This window comes from Hordeum vulgare, chromosome 3H, assembly GCF_904849725.1.
Source record: "Hordeum vulgare subsp. vulgare chromosome 3H, MorexV3_pseudomolecules_assembly, whole genome shotgun sequence".
Taxonomy (NCBI): Eukaryota; Viridiplantae; Streptophyta; class Magnoliopsida; order Poales; family Poaceae; genus Hordeum; species Hordeum vulgare.
The window spans coordinates 114,056,614-114,074,396 of record NC_058520.1 but is presented as its reverse complement, the minus strand read 5'-3'; positions in this window follow the sequence as shown (position 1 = coordinate 114,074,396).

The window sequence follows — 17,783 nt, the reverse complement described above, 5'->3', positions numbered from 1 at the left end:
CAACTAGTATCAACTACAAAGAGTAATCAACACTACTAGCAACCTTACAAGTACCAATTGGAGTCGCGAGACGGAGATTGGTTACAAGAGATGAACTAGGGTTTGGAGATGAGATGGTGCTGATGAAGATGTGGATGGTGACGAGTCCCCTCCGATGAGAGGAGTGTTGGTGATGACGATGGCGACGATTTCCCCCTCCGGGAGGGAAGTTTCCCCGGCAGGATCGTTCTGCCGGAGCTCTAAATTGGTTCTACTCAAGTTCTGCCTCGTGGCGGCGGCGAAACCACGAAAAAGCCCCCCTCTGATTTTTTCCTGGATGAAACCCTCCATGTAGCAAAAGAGGGGGGCAGTGGGCCAGTGGGCTGCCCACAAGCCCCCATGGCGCGGCCTAGGGGGGTGGCCGCGCCGTGCAGGCTTGTGGGCACCCCCTGGTGCCCCTCCGGCACTTCTTCGGCCCATTATTTTTTATAAATTGGGGAAAAATCTCCGTTGATTTTCTTGGCTTTTGGAGTTGCGTAGAATAGGTATCTCAACTTTGCTCCACTTTGAGACCAGAATTCTAGTTGTCGGTATTCTCCCTCTTCATGTAAACCTTGCAAAACAAGAGAGAAAAGGTATAAGAATAGTACCGTGAAGTGAAATAACAACAAAAGAAGCGATAAATATCAACATGAAAACATGATGCAAAATGGACGTATCAACTCCCCCAAGCTTAGACCTCGCTTGTCCTCAAGCGAAAGCCGAGCTCAATAAATATGTCCACATGTTTAGGAAGAGAGGTGTCGACAGAACAAGATACGAATCATGCATGCATCATGATCACGATGAGAACAACAATACCAACATATAATCTCTCATGCTAAAGTGATAATTCCTTCACAATGTAAAGCATGGATCAAGAACCTTACCGAGAAGTAACAACCGATAGCCTTTAGTCATTGAAGCAATTGCAATTTATCACAACATCAGAAAGAGTCAAATAAGAGCTTGTAAAGCAAATCCACATACTCAATCATTCTTTCGTTCTCTACAATTGCTACAACTCACGTGGTACTCATGAGATCAAAGTTTCAGCTGGACACAGAGAAAGATAGGGGCTTATAATTTTGCCTCCCGACTGCTTACCTTAAGGGTAATGTCAACAATAATAATTCATGAATGCCTACCTCCAAGCTGACATATGAATATAGATCTTTCCCAAGCATGTGACGGTAGCCAAGACAAAGGCAAAACAAGGAATTGGTGAAGATCACCATGACTCTTTCAAGGGCAAAAAGTAAAGGTACAAGATAGGCCCTTTGCAGAGGGAAGCAGAGGTTGTCATGCGCTTTTGAGGTTTGGATGCGTGTCCTCTTAGTGCGGAGGAACGTCACTTTATATTGCCCCCTGTGATAAAGAACTTCATTATGCAGTCTGTCGCTTTTATGTCTTCCTCATCACAGGTTTGTATAAAGCTTATTTTCCACACACTAATAGATCGTACATATTAGAGAGCAATTTTTATTGCTTGCACCGATGACAACTTACTTGAGGGATCTTATTCAATCCATAGGTAGGTATGGTGGACTCACATGGCAAAACTGGGTTGAAGGTTTACAGATGCACAAGTAGTATCTCTACTTGGTGCGGGAGTTTTGGCTAATATGAGGTGGAAGCAATCGTCACATGCTAAGGGATCTCTAATCATATAACATTGTTCAGATCCAAGCAAACACAATCCATTATGTTGTCTTCTTTGTCCAACATCTACTTCTAGGCATGTAATAGTTTGGTGAGTGTTCACAATCATAGATGGTGTCACAGATGATATATTTATATGTGAACCTCTCCTTCCTTATCACTTCCTATTAATTGCAACAATGACCAAGGTCTACGTTTACCTACCCTCAACAAGTTTCAATCATCATCCTTTTTATATGTGAAGCCATCACTTCCATAAGATCATTACATGATCTTTCATGCTTTTGTTCTATTCTCACTCTTTTGATCATGGCAAGAGGCAAAGCCCTTCAACTAATACACTCTTTATTATATTACTCACGAGCAAGAATACATCAAGGGTGACTCAAAGCAAAAGTCAAGACTAAAACACTAAGACTTTTAAACTAGTAGAAAAAAAAAGAAAACTGAAAAGGAAAACTAAAACAAAGGTAAAGGCAAAAGATGTGATGGTGATACGATACCGAGGCAACTCCCCCAAGCTTGGCACAAGCCAAGGGGATTGCCCATACCAATGCTCAGTTGTCTTCCTTTGGTGGTGGTGGAGGAGTTGTTGCAGAGGTCTTGAGCTTGTCTAATTTCCACTTGAGCATAAAATTCTGCTCTCTCAGATCATCGTTTTCCTCGTCAAGCTTCAACACCCTTTGGCACAATTCCTGCTTACTCTCCTGCAAGAAACAAGAAGGGATAAACAAGGTCTTAGGCTTCTTCCTTGAGTCAGGGAGGATCGACTTCTTGAACTCCACATGAGTGCGTCTAGGTTGAGGTAGAGGAGCCTCCTCTTCATCGGAACTCGTTTGTTCCTTCCCCTTGGGATCATAGTCTTCTTCCTCATTAGTGGTCCAGCCATATGGTTCCAAGTCCCCATAGACCTTGGGGTTAGCAAGGTAATCTGCCACATAGCTCTCCCCCTCTGAATCCTGAGAAGATGTGACGCCCTCGGCTTAATCGTACGCTAATCATACACGTAAATGCGTACGATCAAACCCAAGGACTCACGGGGAGATATCACAACACAACTCTAGACACAGATAAAATAACATCAGCTTCATATTACAAGCCAGGGGCCTCGAGGGCTAGAATACGAAAGCTCGATAAACACACGAGTCAGCGGAAACAACAAATATCTGAGTACAGACATAAAACATGGGGTGCCTTAGAGAAGGCTAGCACAAAAGATACAACGATCGAACGAGGCGAGGCCTCCTGCCTGGGAACCTCCTAACTACTCCTGATCATCATCGGCCTCCACGTAGTAGTAGGCACCGTCGGGGTAGCAGTCGTCGGTGGCGGGGACCTCCATCTCCTGGGCTCCATCATCTGGTCGCAGCAAACAGATCAAGGGGACAAGGGGGGAGCAAAGCAGCGGTGAGTACTCATCCAAAGTACTCGCAAGTCTTACATCAGAACTATTCTAAATATGCATCAGTATCAAAGAAGGGGGGTTATATGTGGACTGACTGCAGCAATGCGAGAATAGAGAGAGAAGGCCTAGTCCTATCGAAGACTAGCATCTTCACGGTCTTGCAGCAATAGACGAGAGTAGAACACGGGTAACACAATAATAGTCATATTGTTGCAGCAATATTAAAGTGAGGTCACGCCTAAAGATCCTCCCTCGACTCCCTGCGAGGAAGCAATCCCGAGGCAAACTAATTCCAGTTAAGTAACAATTTGTTGGAAATATGCCCTAGAGGCAATAATAAATTAGTTATTATTATATTTCTTAGTTCATGATAATCGTTTATTATCCATGCTATAATTGTATTGATTGGAAACACAATACTTGTGTGGATACATAGACAAAACACTGTCCCTAGTAAGCCTCTAGTTGACTAGCTCGTTGATCAAAGATGGTCAAGGTTTCCTGGCCATAGGCAAGTGTTGTCACTTGCTAACGGGATCACATCATTAGGAGAATCATGTGATGGACTAGACCCAAACTAATAGACGTAGCATGTTGATCGTGTCATTTTGTTCCTACTGTTTTCTGCGTGTCAAGTATTTGTTCCTATGACCATGAGATCATATAACTCACGGACACCGGAGGAATGCTTTGTGTGTATCAAACGTCGCAACGTAACTGGGTGACTATAAAGATGCTCTACAGGTATCTCCGAAGGTGTTCGTTGAGTTAGTATAGATCGAGACTGGGATTTGTCACTCCGTGTGACGGAGAGGTATCTCGGGGCCCACTCGGTAATACAACATCACACACAAGCCTTGCAAGCAATGTAACTTAATGTAAGTTGTGGGATCTTGTATTACGGAACGAGTAAAGAGACTTGTCGGTAAACGAGATTGAAATAGGTATGCGGATACTAACGATCGAATCTCGGGCAAGTAACATACCGAAGGACAAAGGGAATGACATACGGGATTATATGAATCCTTGGCACTGAGGTTCAAACGATAAGATCTTCATAGAATATGTAGGATCCAATATGGGCATCCAGGTCCCGCTATTGGATATTGACCGAGGAGTCTCTCGGGTCATGTCTACATAGTTCTCGAACCCGCAGGGTCTGCACACTTAAGGTTCGACGTTGTTTTATACGTATTTGAGTTATATGGTTGGTTACCGAATGTTGTTCGGAGTCCCGGATGAGATCACGGACGTCACGAGGGTTTCCGGAATGGTCCAGAAACGAAGATTGATATATAGGATGACCTCATTTGGTTACCGGAAGGTTTTCGTGCATTACCGGAAAAGTTTCGGGCTCATCGGTAGTGTACCGGGAGTGCCGGGAGGGGTGCCGGGGACCATCGGGAGGGGTGTCATGCCCCAAGGGGTTTCATGGGCTATGGGAAGAGATAAACCAGCCCATAGTGGGCTGGAATAAGTTCCCACTAAGGCCCATAAGGTTTGAGAAGGAAAAAAACACAAGGTGGAAAGAGTTTCCAAGTGGGAAGGTGGAATCCTACTCCAAGTAGGATTCGAGTAGGACTCCTCCACCTCCAATTTCGGCCAAACCTTTAGGTTTTGAGGCTGCCTCCTCCCCTCCCTCCCACCTATATATACGGAGGTTTTAGGGCTGATTTGAGACGACTTTTCCACGGCAGCCCGACCACATACCTCCACGATTTTTCCTCTAGATCGCGTTTCTGCGGAGCTCGGGCGGAGCCCTGCTGAGACAAGGTCATCACCAACCTCCGGAGCGCCGTCACGCTGCCGGAGAACTCTTCTACCTCTCCGTCTCTCTTGCTGGATCAAGAAGGCCGAGATCGTCGTCGAGCTGTACGTGTGCTGAACGCGGAGGTGCCGTCCGTTCGGTACTAGATCGTGGGACTGATCGCGGGATTGTTCGCGGGGCGGATCGAGGGACGTGAGGACGTTCCACTACATCAACCGCGTTCACTAACGCTTCTGCTGTACGATCTACAAGGGTACGTAGATCACTCATCCCCTCTCGTAGATGGACATCACCATGATAGGTCTTCGTGCGCGTAGGAAATTTTTTGTTTCCCATGCGACGTTCCCCAACAGTGGTATCAGAGCTAGGTTCATGCGTAGATGTCTTTTCGAGTAGAACACAAAAGTTTTTGTGGGCGGTGATGTGCATTTTGCTGCCCTCCTTAGTCTTTTCTTGATTCCGCGGTATTGTTGGATTGAAGCGGCTTGGACCGACATTACTCGTACGCTTACGAGAGACTGGTTTCATCGCTACGAGTAACCCCATTGCTCAAAGATGACTGGCAAGTGTCGGTTTCTCCAACTTTAGTTGAATCGGATTTGACCGAGGAGGTCCTTGGATGAGGTTAAATAGCAACTCATATATCTCCGTTGTGGTGTTTGCGTAAGTAAGATGCGATCCTACTAGATACCCATGGTCACCACGTAAAACATGCAACAACACAATTAGAGGACGTCTAACTTGTTTTTGCAGGTTATGCTTGTGATGTGATATGGCCAATGATGTGATGTGATATATTGGATGTATAAGATGATCATGTTGTAATAGATAATATCGACTTGCACGTCGATGGTACGGCAACCGGCAGGAGCCATAGGGTTGTCTTTATAACTAACGTTTGTGCTTGCAGATGCGTTTACTATTTTGCTAGGACGTAGCTTTAGTAGTAATAGCATGAGTAGCACGACAACCCCGATGGCAACACATTGATGGAGATCATGATGATGGAGATCATGGTGTGACGCCGGTGACAAGAAGATTGTGCCGGTGCTTTGGTGATGGAGATCAAGAAGCACGTGATGATGGCCATATCATGTCACTTATAAATTGCATGTGATGTTAATCCTTTTATGCACCTTATTTTGCTTAGAACGACGGTAGCATTATGAGGTGATCTCTCACTAAAATTTCAAGACGAAATTGTGTTCTCCCCGACTGTGCACCGTTGCTACAGTTCGTCGTTTCGAGACACCACGTGATGATCGGGTGTGATAGACTCAACGTTCACATACAACGGGTGCAAAACAGTTGCGCACGCGGAACACTCGGGTTAAGCTTGACAAGCCTAGCATGTGCAGACATGGCCTCGGAACACATGAGACCGAAAGGTCGAGCATGAATAGTATAGTTGATATGATTAGCATAGAGATGCTTACCACTGAAACTATTCTCGACTCACGTGATGATCGGACTTGAGATAGTGGATTTGGATCATGTACCACTCAAATGACTAGAGAGATGTACTTTTTGAGTGGGAGTTCTTAAGTAATATGATTAATTGAACTAATTGTCATGAACATAGTCTAATGGTCTTTGCGAATTACGATGTAGCTTGCGCTATAGCTCTACTGTTTTATATGTTCCTAGAGAAAATTTAGTTGAAAGTTGATAGTAGCAAACTTTGCAGACTGAGTCTATGAAACCGAGGATTGTCCTCGTTGCTGCACATAAGGCTTATATCCTTAATGCACCACTCGGTGTGCTGCACCTCGAGCGTCGTCTGTGGATGCTGTGAACATCCAACATACACGTTTCTGATGACTACACGATAGTTCAGTACAAAAATACTTAATGGCTTAGAAGCAAGGCGCCTAAAACGTTGTAAAATGTCACGAAACATAAGTGGTGTTCTAAAGAGATGAAATTGTGATTTCATTCTTGTGCCCTTGTTAAGAGGTACGAGACCTCCGACAAGATTCTTTGTCCACAAAGCACAGGAGAAAAGGCTCAATCATTGAGCATGTGCTCAGATTGTCTGAGTACGACAATCGCTTGAATCAAGTGGGAGTTAATCTTCCAGATGAGATAGTGATAGTTCTCCAAAGTCACTGCCACCAAGTTGTGAGAGCTTCGTGATGAACTATAACATATCAAGGATACATACAATGATCCTTGAGCGATTCACGATGTTTGACACTGCGAAAGTAGAAATCAAGAAGGAGCATCAATAGTTGATGGTTTGTAAAACCACTAAGTTTCAAGAAAGGCAAGGGCTAGAAGGGATACTTCGTGAAACGGCAAAACAGTTGCTGCACTAATGAAGAGACCCAAGATTAAACCCAAACCCGAGACTAAGTGCTTCTGTAATGAGGGGAACAATCACTGAGGCGGAGCAACTCAAGATACTTGGTAGATAAGAAGGCTGGCAAAAGTCGAAAGAAGTGTATTTGATATACATGATGTTGATGTGTACTTTACTAGTACTCCTAGTAGCACGAGGATATGGATACCGGTTCGGTTGCTAAGTGATTAGTGACGCGAAATGAAAGCTACGGCATAAACGGAGACTAGCTAAAGGCGAGGTGACGATACGTGTTGGAAGTGTTTCCAAGATTGATATGATCAAACGTCGCACGCTCCCTCTACCATCGGGATTGGTGTTAAACCTAAATAATTGTTATCTCGTGCTTACGTTAAGCATGAACATGATTGGATCGTGTTTATTGCAATACGATTATTCATTTAAAGAGAATAATGGTTACTCTATTTTCTTGAATAATCACCTTCAATGGTTTATTGAATCTCGATCGTAGTGTTACACATGTTCATGATATTGGTGCCAAAAGATACAAGTTGATGATGATAGTACTACTTACTTGTGGCACTGCCGCTTGAGTCATGTTAGTATAAATTGCATGAAGAGGCTCCATGCTGATGGATCTTTGTACTCACCTGATTTCGAATCACTAGTGACATGCGAATCATACCACATGAGTAAGGCCTTGTTTTCATTGAGATGAAATAAGATAGTAACTTGTTGGAAGTGATACATTTTGATGTATGCAGTCCAATGGGTGCTGAGGCACGCAGTGGATATCATTATGTTCTTACTTCACTCATGATTTGAGTAGATACAGGAGTATTTACTTAATGAATCACAAGTCTAAAATGTTGAAAAGTTCAATTCCGTTTCAGAGTGAAGTTCGTCGTAACAAGAGGATAAACTGTCTACGATATGATCATGGAAATGAATATCTGAGTTACGAGTTTTGGTACACAGTTAAGACAATGTGGAAATTGTTTCGCAGTTCATGCCACCTGGAACATCATAGTGTGATGATGTGTCTGAACATCATAGCCACGCACTATTTGGTATGGTGCATACTATGATGTCTCTTATCAAATTACCACTATCGTTTATGGGTTATGCATTAGAGACAACCGCACTCACTTTAAATAGGGCACCACGTATTTCCGTTGAGATGACACAGTATAGACTGAGGTTTAGAGAAATCTAAACTGTCGTTTCTTGAAAGTTTGGGGTTTTGACACTTATGTGAAAAAGTTTCAGTCTGATAAGCTCGAACCCAAAGCGGATAAATGCATCTTCATAGGATATCCAAAACAGTTGGGTACATCTCCTATCTCAGATCCGAAAGCAAAGTGTTTGTTTCTAGAAACGGATCCTTTCTCGAGGAAAGGTTTCTCTCGAAAGAATTGAGTGGGAGGGTAGTAGAACTTAATGAGGTTATTGAACCATCACTTCAACCAGTGTGTAGCAGGGCGCAGGAAGTTGTTCATGTGGCGCCTACACCAATTGAAGTGGAAGCTGATGATGATGATCATTGAGCTTCGAATCAAGTTACTACAAATCTCGTAGGTCGACAAGGTCGCGTACTGCTGCAGAGTAGTACGGTTACCCTGTCTTGGAGGTCATGTTGTTCAGCAACAGTGAATCTACGGGTTATGGAGAAAGCGATGGTGGGCCCAGATTCCGACAAATGGATGGAAGCCATGAAATCCGAGAGAGGATCCATGTGTGAAAACAAAGTGTAGACTTTGGTAGAACTACTTGATGGTCATAGGACTATTGAGTAAAAATGGATCTTTAAAAGAAGACAGACGATGATGGTGATATGTCACTATTAAGAAAAGCTCGAATTGTCGCAAAGATGTTTTCGATAAGATCAAACAGTTGACTATGATGAGACTTTCTCACTCGTAGCGATGCTAAAAGTCTGTTAGAATTATGTTAGTTGTTGATGCATTATTTATGAAATATTGCACGTAGGATGTCAAAACATTGTTTTATTGACGGTTTCCTTGAGCAAACATTGTATGTGATACAACCAGAAGGTTTTGTCGATCCCAAAGATACTAGCAAGTATGCAAGCTCCAGTGATCCTTCAATGGACTGGTGCAAGCATCTCGGAGTTGGAATATACACTTTGATGAGATGATCAAAGATTTTGGGTTTGTACAAGGTTTATGAGAAACTTGTATTTCCAAAGAAGTGAGTGGGAGCACTATAGAATTTCTGATAGGTATATGTGGTTGACATATTGTGGATCAGAAGTAATGTAGAATTTCTGTAAAGCATACAAGGTTGTTTGAAAGAAGTTTTCAAAGGAGTACCTGGATTACGCTACTTGAACGTTGAGCATCAAAGATCTATGGAGATAGATCGAAAGCGCTTAATATAAGTTTCAACAAGATGCATGCCTTGACAAGTTTTTGAAAGAGTTCAAAATAGACCAGCAAAGAAGGAGTTCTTGGTTGCGTTGTGAGGTGTGAATTTGAGTAAGACTCAAAACCCGACCACGGCAGAATAAAGAGAATAGACGAAGGTCGTCTTCTATGCCTTAGCCGTAGAATCTAAAGTATGCCATGCTGTGTACCGCACCTGAAGTGTGCCTTGACTCAAAGTATGTTGAGAGGTACAGAGAGTGATCCATGATTGAATCACTAGCAGCGGTCGAAATTTATCCTTAGTAACTAATGGACTAAGGAATTTTTCTCGATTATGGAGGTGGTTAAAGAGTTTGTCGTAAAGGGTTACGTCAATGCAAGCTTTGACACTAATCCGGATAACTATGAGTAGTGAAACGGATTCGTATAGTAGAGTAGATATTTGGAGCATTTCCGAATAGCACGTAGTAGCAGCATCTATAAGATGACATAAAGATTTGTAAAGAACGCACGAATCTGAAAGTTTCAGAACCGTTGACTAAAACCTCTCTCACGAGCAAGACGTGATCAGACCCCATAACTATATGGGTGTTGGATTCGTTGGAATCACATGGTGATGTGAACTAGATTATTGACTCTAGTGCAAGTGGGAGACTGTTGGAAATATGCCCTAGAGGCAATAATAAATTAGTTATTATTATATTTCTTAGTTCATGATAATTGTTTATTATCCATGCTATAATTGTATTGATTGGAAACACAATACTTGTGTGGATACATAGACAAAACACTGTCCCTAGTAAGCCTCTAGTTGACTAGCTCGTTGATCAAAGATGGTCAAGGTTTCCTGGCCATAGGCAAGTGTTGTCACTTGCTAACGGGATCACATCATTAGGAGAATCATGTGATGGACTAGACCCAAACTAATAGACGTAGCATGTTGATCGTGTCATTTTGTTCCTACTGTTTTCTACGTGTCAAGTATTTGTTCCTATGACCATGAGATCATATAACTCACGGACACCGGAGGAATGCTTTGTGTGTATCAAACGTCGCAACGTAACTGGGTGACTATAAAGATGCTCTACAGGTATCTTCGAAGGTGTTCGTTGAGTTAGTATAGATCGAGACTGGGATTTGTCACTCCGTGTGACGGAGAGGTATCTCGGGGCCCACTCGGTAATACAACATCACACACAAGCCTTGCAAGCAATGTAACTTAATGTAAGTTGCGGGATCTTGTATTACGGAACGAGTAAAGAGACTTGTCGGTAAACGAGATTGAAATAGGTATGCGGATACTAACGATCGAATCTCGGGCAAGTAACATACCGAAGGACAAAGGGAATGACATACGGGATTATATGAATCCTTGGCACTGAGGTTCAAACGATAAGATCTTCGTAGAATATGTAGGATCCAATATGGGCATCTAGGTCCCGCTATTGGATATTGACCGAGGAGTCTCTCGGGTCATGTCTACATAGTTCTCGAACCCGCAGGGTCTGCACACTTAAGGTTCGACGTTGTTTTATGCGTATTTGAGTTATATGGTTGGTTACCGAATGTTGTTCGGAGTCCCGGATGAGATCACGGACGTCACGAGGGTTTCCGGAATGGTCCAGAAATGAAGATTGATATATAGGATGACCTCATTTGGTTACCGGAAGGTTTTCGTGCATTACCGGAAAAGTTTCGGGCTCATTGGTAGTGTACGGGGAGGGGTGCCGGGGACCATCGGGAGGGGTGTCACGCCCCAAGGGGTTTCATGGGCTATGGGAAGAGATAAACCAGCCCCTAGTGGGCTGGAATAAGTTCCCACTAAGGCCCATAAGGTTTGAGAAGGAAAAAACACAAGGTGGAAAGAGTTTCCAAGTGGGAAGGTGGAATCCTACTCCAAGTAGGATTGGAGTAGGACTCCTCCACCTCCAATTTCGGCCAAACCTTTAGGTTTTGAGGCTGCCTCCTCCCCTCCCTCCCACCTATATATACGGAGGTTTTAGGGCTGATTTGAGACGACTTTTCAATGGCAGCCCGACCACATACCTCCATGGTTTTTCCTCTAGATCGCGTTTCTGTGGAGCTCGGGTGGAGCCCTGCTGAGACAAGGTCATCACCAACCTCCGGAGTGCCGTCACGCTGCCGGAGAATTCTTCTACCTCTCCGTCTCTCTTGCTGGATCAAGAAGGCCGAGATCATCGTCGAGCTGTACGTGTGCTGAACGCGGAGGTGCCGTCCGTTCGGTACTAGATCGTGGGACTGATCGCGGGATTGTTCGCGGGGCGGATCGAGGGACGTGAGGACGTTCCACTACATCAACCGCGTTCACTAACGCTTCTGCTGTACGATCTACAAGGGTACGTAGATCACTCATCCCCTCTCGTAGATGGACATCACCATGATAGGTCTTCGTGCGCGTAGGAAATTTTTTGTTTCCCATGCGACGTTCCCCAACACAATTGTAGTTGTAAAATATCGGGGCACAACTCCAAGTCGTCCTGTAACCGTGGACACGGCTATCCGAATAGTTAATTTTCATCCCTGCAGGGGTGCACCACATGTCCCGTCACGCTCGATAACACTGTGGCCGGACATACTTTTCTGGGTCGTGCCCGGCCTCGGAATATCGACTCGTCGCAGCCCCACCTAAGACTAATCAGAGAGGCGAGCCCGCCGGTCTAAATCCTAAGCACAAAGGGTTCGTGGGCCCAGTTCCCCTTCACGCTCCTGCACGTGGCGTGGGCGGTCGACGTCAGTCCTAGCATCCCTTAATCACAAGCGCGATGCATCTCGAGACCACTCGGGCGCGCGCCGCTACATTGCTGGCATCTGAAAAGCTTCGGCTGATACCGCAACACCGAGTACCCATAATTCTCCCCGCGTAGCCGGTTAGTGCGAAAAGGTCTCCGACCAACCCAGATCAAATACCCAAATCCATTAGCATTTTAATTAGGCAAGCAACACAGTCTCACGGGAATCCACCCGTCTTACAACTAATCTCCAATGATCCCAGTAACATGGTCGAGTAACTGTGTGGTTGTAACATTGGGGGAATCCGAGGTATCACCCTCGTTGGATTCCGAACGATGTACCCGTCAAGGTGGGCTTAGAGGAATCACCCTCGGGGGTCCCACACTCGCGGGGTTGCACGACAGGGGCGTCATCGGGAATGGTGAAAGAGGAATCACCCTCGATAACCACGACCGACTAGCTATACTACAGAGATATCATCAGGAGTACTTAGCGAGGTGTCACCCTCGGTACCCGATAGTATCCCTGTAGCGTCGTACAACGAAGGGGGGTGAACATGCTGTGTCGGGTCTGGCTCGTCGATCAGAGATCGAGATTTGAAAACAAGCGGGGCAACTGAGCTACGGGGTCAGAGGGGATGACTGCTCCACCTATACTAAGCATATTAAAGGTACATGACTGAAAGTAGCAGTTCATCAAAAACAGGCTATGCATCAGATATATGAGCTAACTACAACAGTAGCAAAATACTAATGCAAGCAGTAGGAAGAAAGACATAGGCGATATAGGAATGATCAAGGGGGTTTGCTTGCCTTGCTGCTCTGCGGCAAAGGACTGATCGGCATGGTCGTAGATGTACCCGGCGGCAGCGTCAGTCTCGGGGTCTACCGGTAAGAAGAGGGGGAAGAAACAATAAATAATAGCACCGATGCAACACAAAGCATGACATGGAAAGATGCAGGCTAGACATGAGCTAACGCAGCAACATCCGTCATAGACGGGTCGGAAGAATATTTGACGATATTTTTCCGGGTCTCGGGCTACTACCGGTAATACTGGAAACGATGGAAAATGTTCCAAGTTTGCTATGCTAGGGACGCGTGACAGACGAACGGGCCGTGTATCCGGGTTCGTCTCGATCTGCTGATCAACTTTCATGTTGAAAATAATTTGGTCTGACTTACGGATTATTTTATATTAATTTTCAAAGTTTTATTAATTATTTAGGAATTAAAAACAGATTTAGCTATTTTAATAAAATCCTATTATGACATCATCGCGATGTCATGCTGACATCAACATTTGACTGGTCAACTGACCTGCGGGTCCCGAACGTCATAGGCACAAGTTTTTTTTAAGATTAAATATTAATTAATCGGATTAATTTAGTGGGGGACCCACGTGTCATACTCTAATTATTCTAATTAATTAATTTAACTAATATATCTATTTATTTATTTAATAAAAACATTATTTTTATTTTAACTATCGCGTGGGGCCTCCCTGTCATAGACAGCGGGTGCATTGGCCCCACCGGTAAGTGGCCTAAGGCTATTTACTCATTTTATTATAGATACCTAACCGTGCAAATATCGTATTCCTCTAAATATCCATATACGCAAATACATACAACGCATCTCATACATACATACGCAATACATATATTTCTTTTTCTTTTAACTCAACACACTCTCATCTCTCTGTGTCAACAGACAACAGAGAACGCAACTCTCTGCTAACTCAACATAGAAGAACCAAATGTTCAATCCTCCCTACCGGAGTCTACCGTCGACGGATCGAGGCCTCGTTTGCCGGAACGGAACCGGGGCGGCGAGGAGAACGACATGGTGGGAGGAGCCCGAGGAGGGGCTCACCGACGGTGACGAGACGGCCCGATGAAGCCGGAGTTCGCACGAAGGTGAAGGTGACGACGGTGACGCGGTCCCGGTGAAGACGGGCGTGCCGGCGAGGAGGAACCGGCCGGAGGTTCGCCGAGAGGGGCCCCGGTGAGGAGGGCCCCCGGGATGGAGCCGCCGACGGGGAGGGGCTCGGCCGGCGGGGCTCCCGGGGTCGGTCTCCAGGAGGGGGGGTGGTGCCCTGGTGGGAGAACAAGGGGCCTTGGCCGGCGGGGTGGAGGCCGAGGGTGGTGCTGCTGGCCGGCGCGGTGGAGGGGGGGCTCGCCGGCCGGGAGAGGGGAGGGGCCGCCGGGGGAGGAGGAGGCCGTGAGGGGGGGGGGGCGCCGGCGGGAGGAGGAGGCCGTGGGGGCTCGCCGGCCGGGAGGAGGGATCTGGGGGCGACGGGAGTTACGGGAGAGGAGGGCGAGGCGACGTGGGAGAGGAGGGGGATCTGGCGTCGTGGGAGGGAGAGATGTGTCGGTGGGGTGGGGGAGAGGACCGAGAGAGGGGGCTCTCGTGGGGGAGGGTTACGGGAGAGAGAGAGAGAGCGTGGGTGGGTGGGGCCCCCCACGAGGGGGAGGCTGGCGGCGCCCAGGGGGGGAGGGAGCGAGAGGGGCTCCCTCGCCAGGGGGGGAGGCGCTAGGGTTTGGAGTGGGCTGGCCAGTTGGGCCTTTTGGTCCAGCTCGGCCAGGGGGTGGGGGTTGCGCCTCTGCAAAATTATTATCTCTGTTTTCAAATGCTTGAGCTGTGGCACCTCTGCAAATCAATGCTTCCCTCTCCGAAGGGCCTGTCTATTTATTTTCCTGTCGAGTCATCCTCCTCTTTTACAAGCACCAAATAGAGAGCACCTCTGTCATTTTTATGCTTTGCTTTTGATTGATATTGAGTATGACTATGACTGGATCTTCGTTGCTATGAATTACAATGTTTAGTCAACCCTTGATCTTTGAAAGTGCTCCGCATTTATGTTTTGCGGTCTCAGAAAGAGCTAGTGAGATACCACCTATTCATATTGCTTCATGCTTGTTTTGATTGAAGTGTTGGTATTTGAAAATTATCATTATTTGCTCGTTACCTGATTATGCCATTCATATTAGTTTATCGTGAGACCTTTGTGTCATTTGCTTTTGTGGTTAACTTGTGATCTTGCTGAAATTCTCGTTATGAGTTAGACATAGTTGCAACAACAAGATCAAACAGAGTTTGTCAAAGTTTTTCTTTCTCTCTCAGTTTGTCAACTGAGTTGCTTGAGGACAAGCAAGGTTTTAAGCTTGGGGGAGTTGATACGTCTCCATCGTATCTACTTTTCCATACTCTTTTGCCCTTGTTTTGGACTCTAATTTGCATGATTTGAATGGAACTAACGTGGACTGACACTGTTTTCAGCAGAATTGCCTTGGTGTTATTTTTGTGTAGAAATCAAAGTTCTCCAAACGTCTTGAAAATTTACGAGGAGCAGTTTTGGAAAATATCAAAAATATCTGCGCCAAGTTCCACCTCAGGGGGTGGGCCAGTGAGCCACAAGCCCCTGCTCCGCCACCACCCCCCTGGTGGCGGTGGGCAGGCTTGTGGGGCCCATAGGCACCTGCCGCCCCCAACGCCAGCTCTATAAGTTGCCTTTCGTCCCAGAAAAAATAAAAAGAGAAGTTTTCATCGCGTTTTCGATACGGAGGCGCCGCCACCTCGTGTTCTTCATCTGGAGGGCAGATCTGGAGTCCGTCTTGGGCTCCGGAGAGGGGAAATCGTTGCCATCGTCATCGTCAACCTTCTTCCCTCTCCAATTCCACGAAGCTCTTCGTCGTTCATGAGTAATCTATTCGTAGGCTCGCTGGGCGGTGATGAGTAGGATGAGATCTATCATGTAATCGAGTTAGTTTTGATGGGGATTGATCCCTAGTATCCACTATGTTCTGAGATTTGATGTTGCTACTACTTTGCCATGCTTAATGCTTGTCACTAGGGCCCAAGTGCCATGATTTCAGATCTGAAATTATTATGTTGTCATCAATATATTTGTGTTTTAGATCCGATCTTGCAAGTTGTAGTTACCTACTATGTGTTATGATCCGGCAACCCCGGAGTGACAATAACCGGAACCACTCCCGGTGATGACCATAGTTTGAGGAGTTCATGTGTTCACCAAGTGCTAATGCGTTGGTCCGGTTCTTTATTAAAAGGAGAACCTTAATATCCCGTAGTTTCCTTTTGGACCCCGTTGCCACGGGAGGGATGGACAATAGATGTCATGCAAGTTCTTTTCCCTAAGCACGTATGACGACACACGGAATGCATGCCTACATCACATTGATGAACGGGAGCTAGCCACATATCTCTCCGTGTTATAACTGTTGCATGATGAATATCATCCAAACAAATCACCGACCCATTGCCTACGAGTTTGTCCTACTGCTGTTACTTGTCTTGCTCTGCTGCTGCTACTACTGTTGCTACTGCTGTTACTTGTCTTGCTGTGCTGCTGCTACTACTGTTGCTACTGCTGTTACTTGTCTTGCTCTGCTGCTACTACTACTGTTGCTACTACTATCGCTTGCTACTATTGCTACTTGCTACTGCTGTCACTACTGCTGTTCCTTGCCACTGCCATTGCTTGTTACACTGCTACTACGTGCTACATCGTTGATTCGCTGACCGTTGATGGGAATTGACAACTTCTGTCAACGCGGCAACGGAGGCGCCACTGATACAATTGTTAGGAATAGTCTGTCGTCAACACATCATTTTTGACACCGTTGTTATCATACTACTTTGCTGTTACTACTTTGCTTGCAGATACTAATCTTTCAGGTGTGGTTGAATTTGACAAATTCAGCTGCTAATACTCGAGAGTATTCTCTCACCTCCTTTAGGCGATCTACAAATTTGGATCGAATACTCTGCCCTCGAAAACTGCTGCAAACCCACGCGGTGGTGGGCCATCAACAACATTCTTCCATTTTCATTGGCGGGGGGTGATATCAGCATTCTTCTGGTGCCGTTGCAGGAGAAGGTTCGTTGTCATCAGCATTCGTCTAGCTAACACTAGAGATTGCAGGATCAGCACTTTTCTGGTGCCATTGCCACGGAAGCACAGCTGAGGTCAGTGCCAAGGGAGGTTCAAAACGCAAGGGCAAGCAAATTAATCAAGTCGATGCTCCCTAGTTATCCAATGCAGAACTCTTAGAGCGTCGCACAACCAAGATTGCGAACAAGCTATGGGTCAAGTCACATCTTATGAAGAATGTGCTTGGCAGTTTGAAAAGGGGAGTATCCACTCGTCAACAGATTTGGAATTATTGTGAGCATCACGCGTTTGTTTCGTATTGTGAACCTCAACGGGTACAGGAAGCGCTCGATGATGAGGATTGTCTTATGGCCATGCATGAAGAACTCAACAACTTCGAGCATAATCAAGTCTGGGGTTTAGTGCCAAGGCCAAAGGAGGAACATAATGTCATCGGGACCAAATGGATTTTCAAAAACAAGCAAGATGGCAATGGGATTGTGATTTGAAACACGGCAAGATTGGTGGCTCAAGGCTACTCCCAAGTCGAGGGCATCGACTACGGTGAAACCTTTGCCCCTGTTGCTCGTCTAG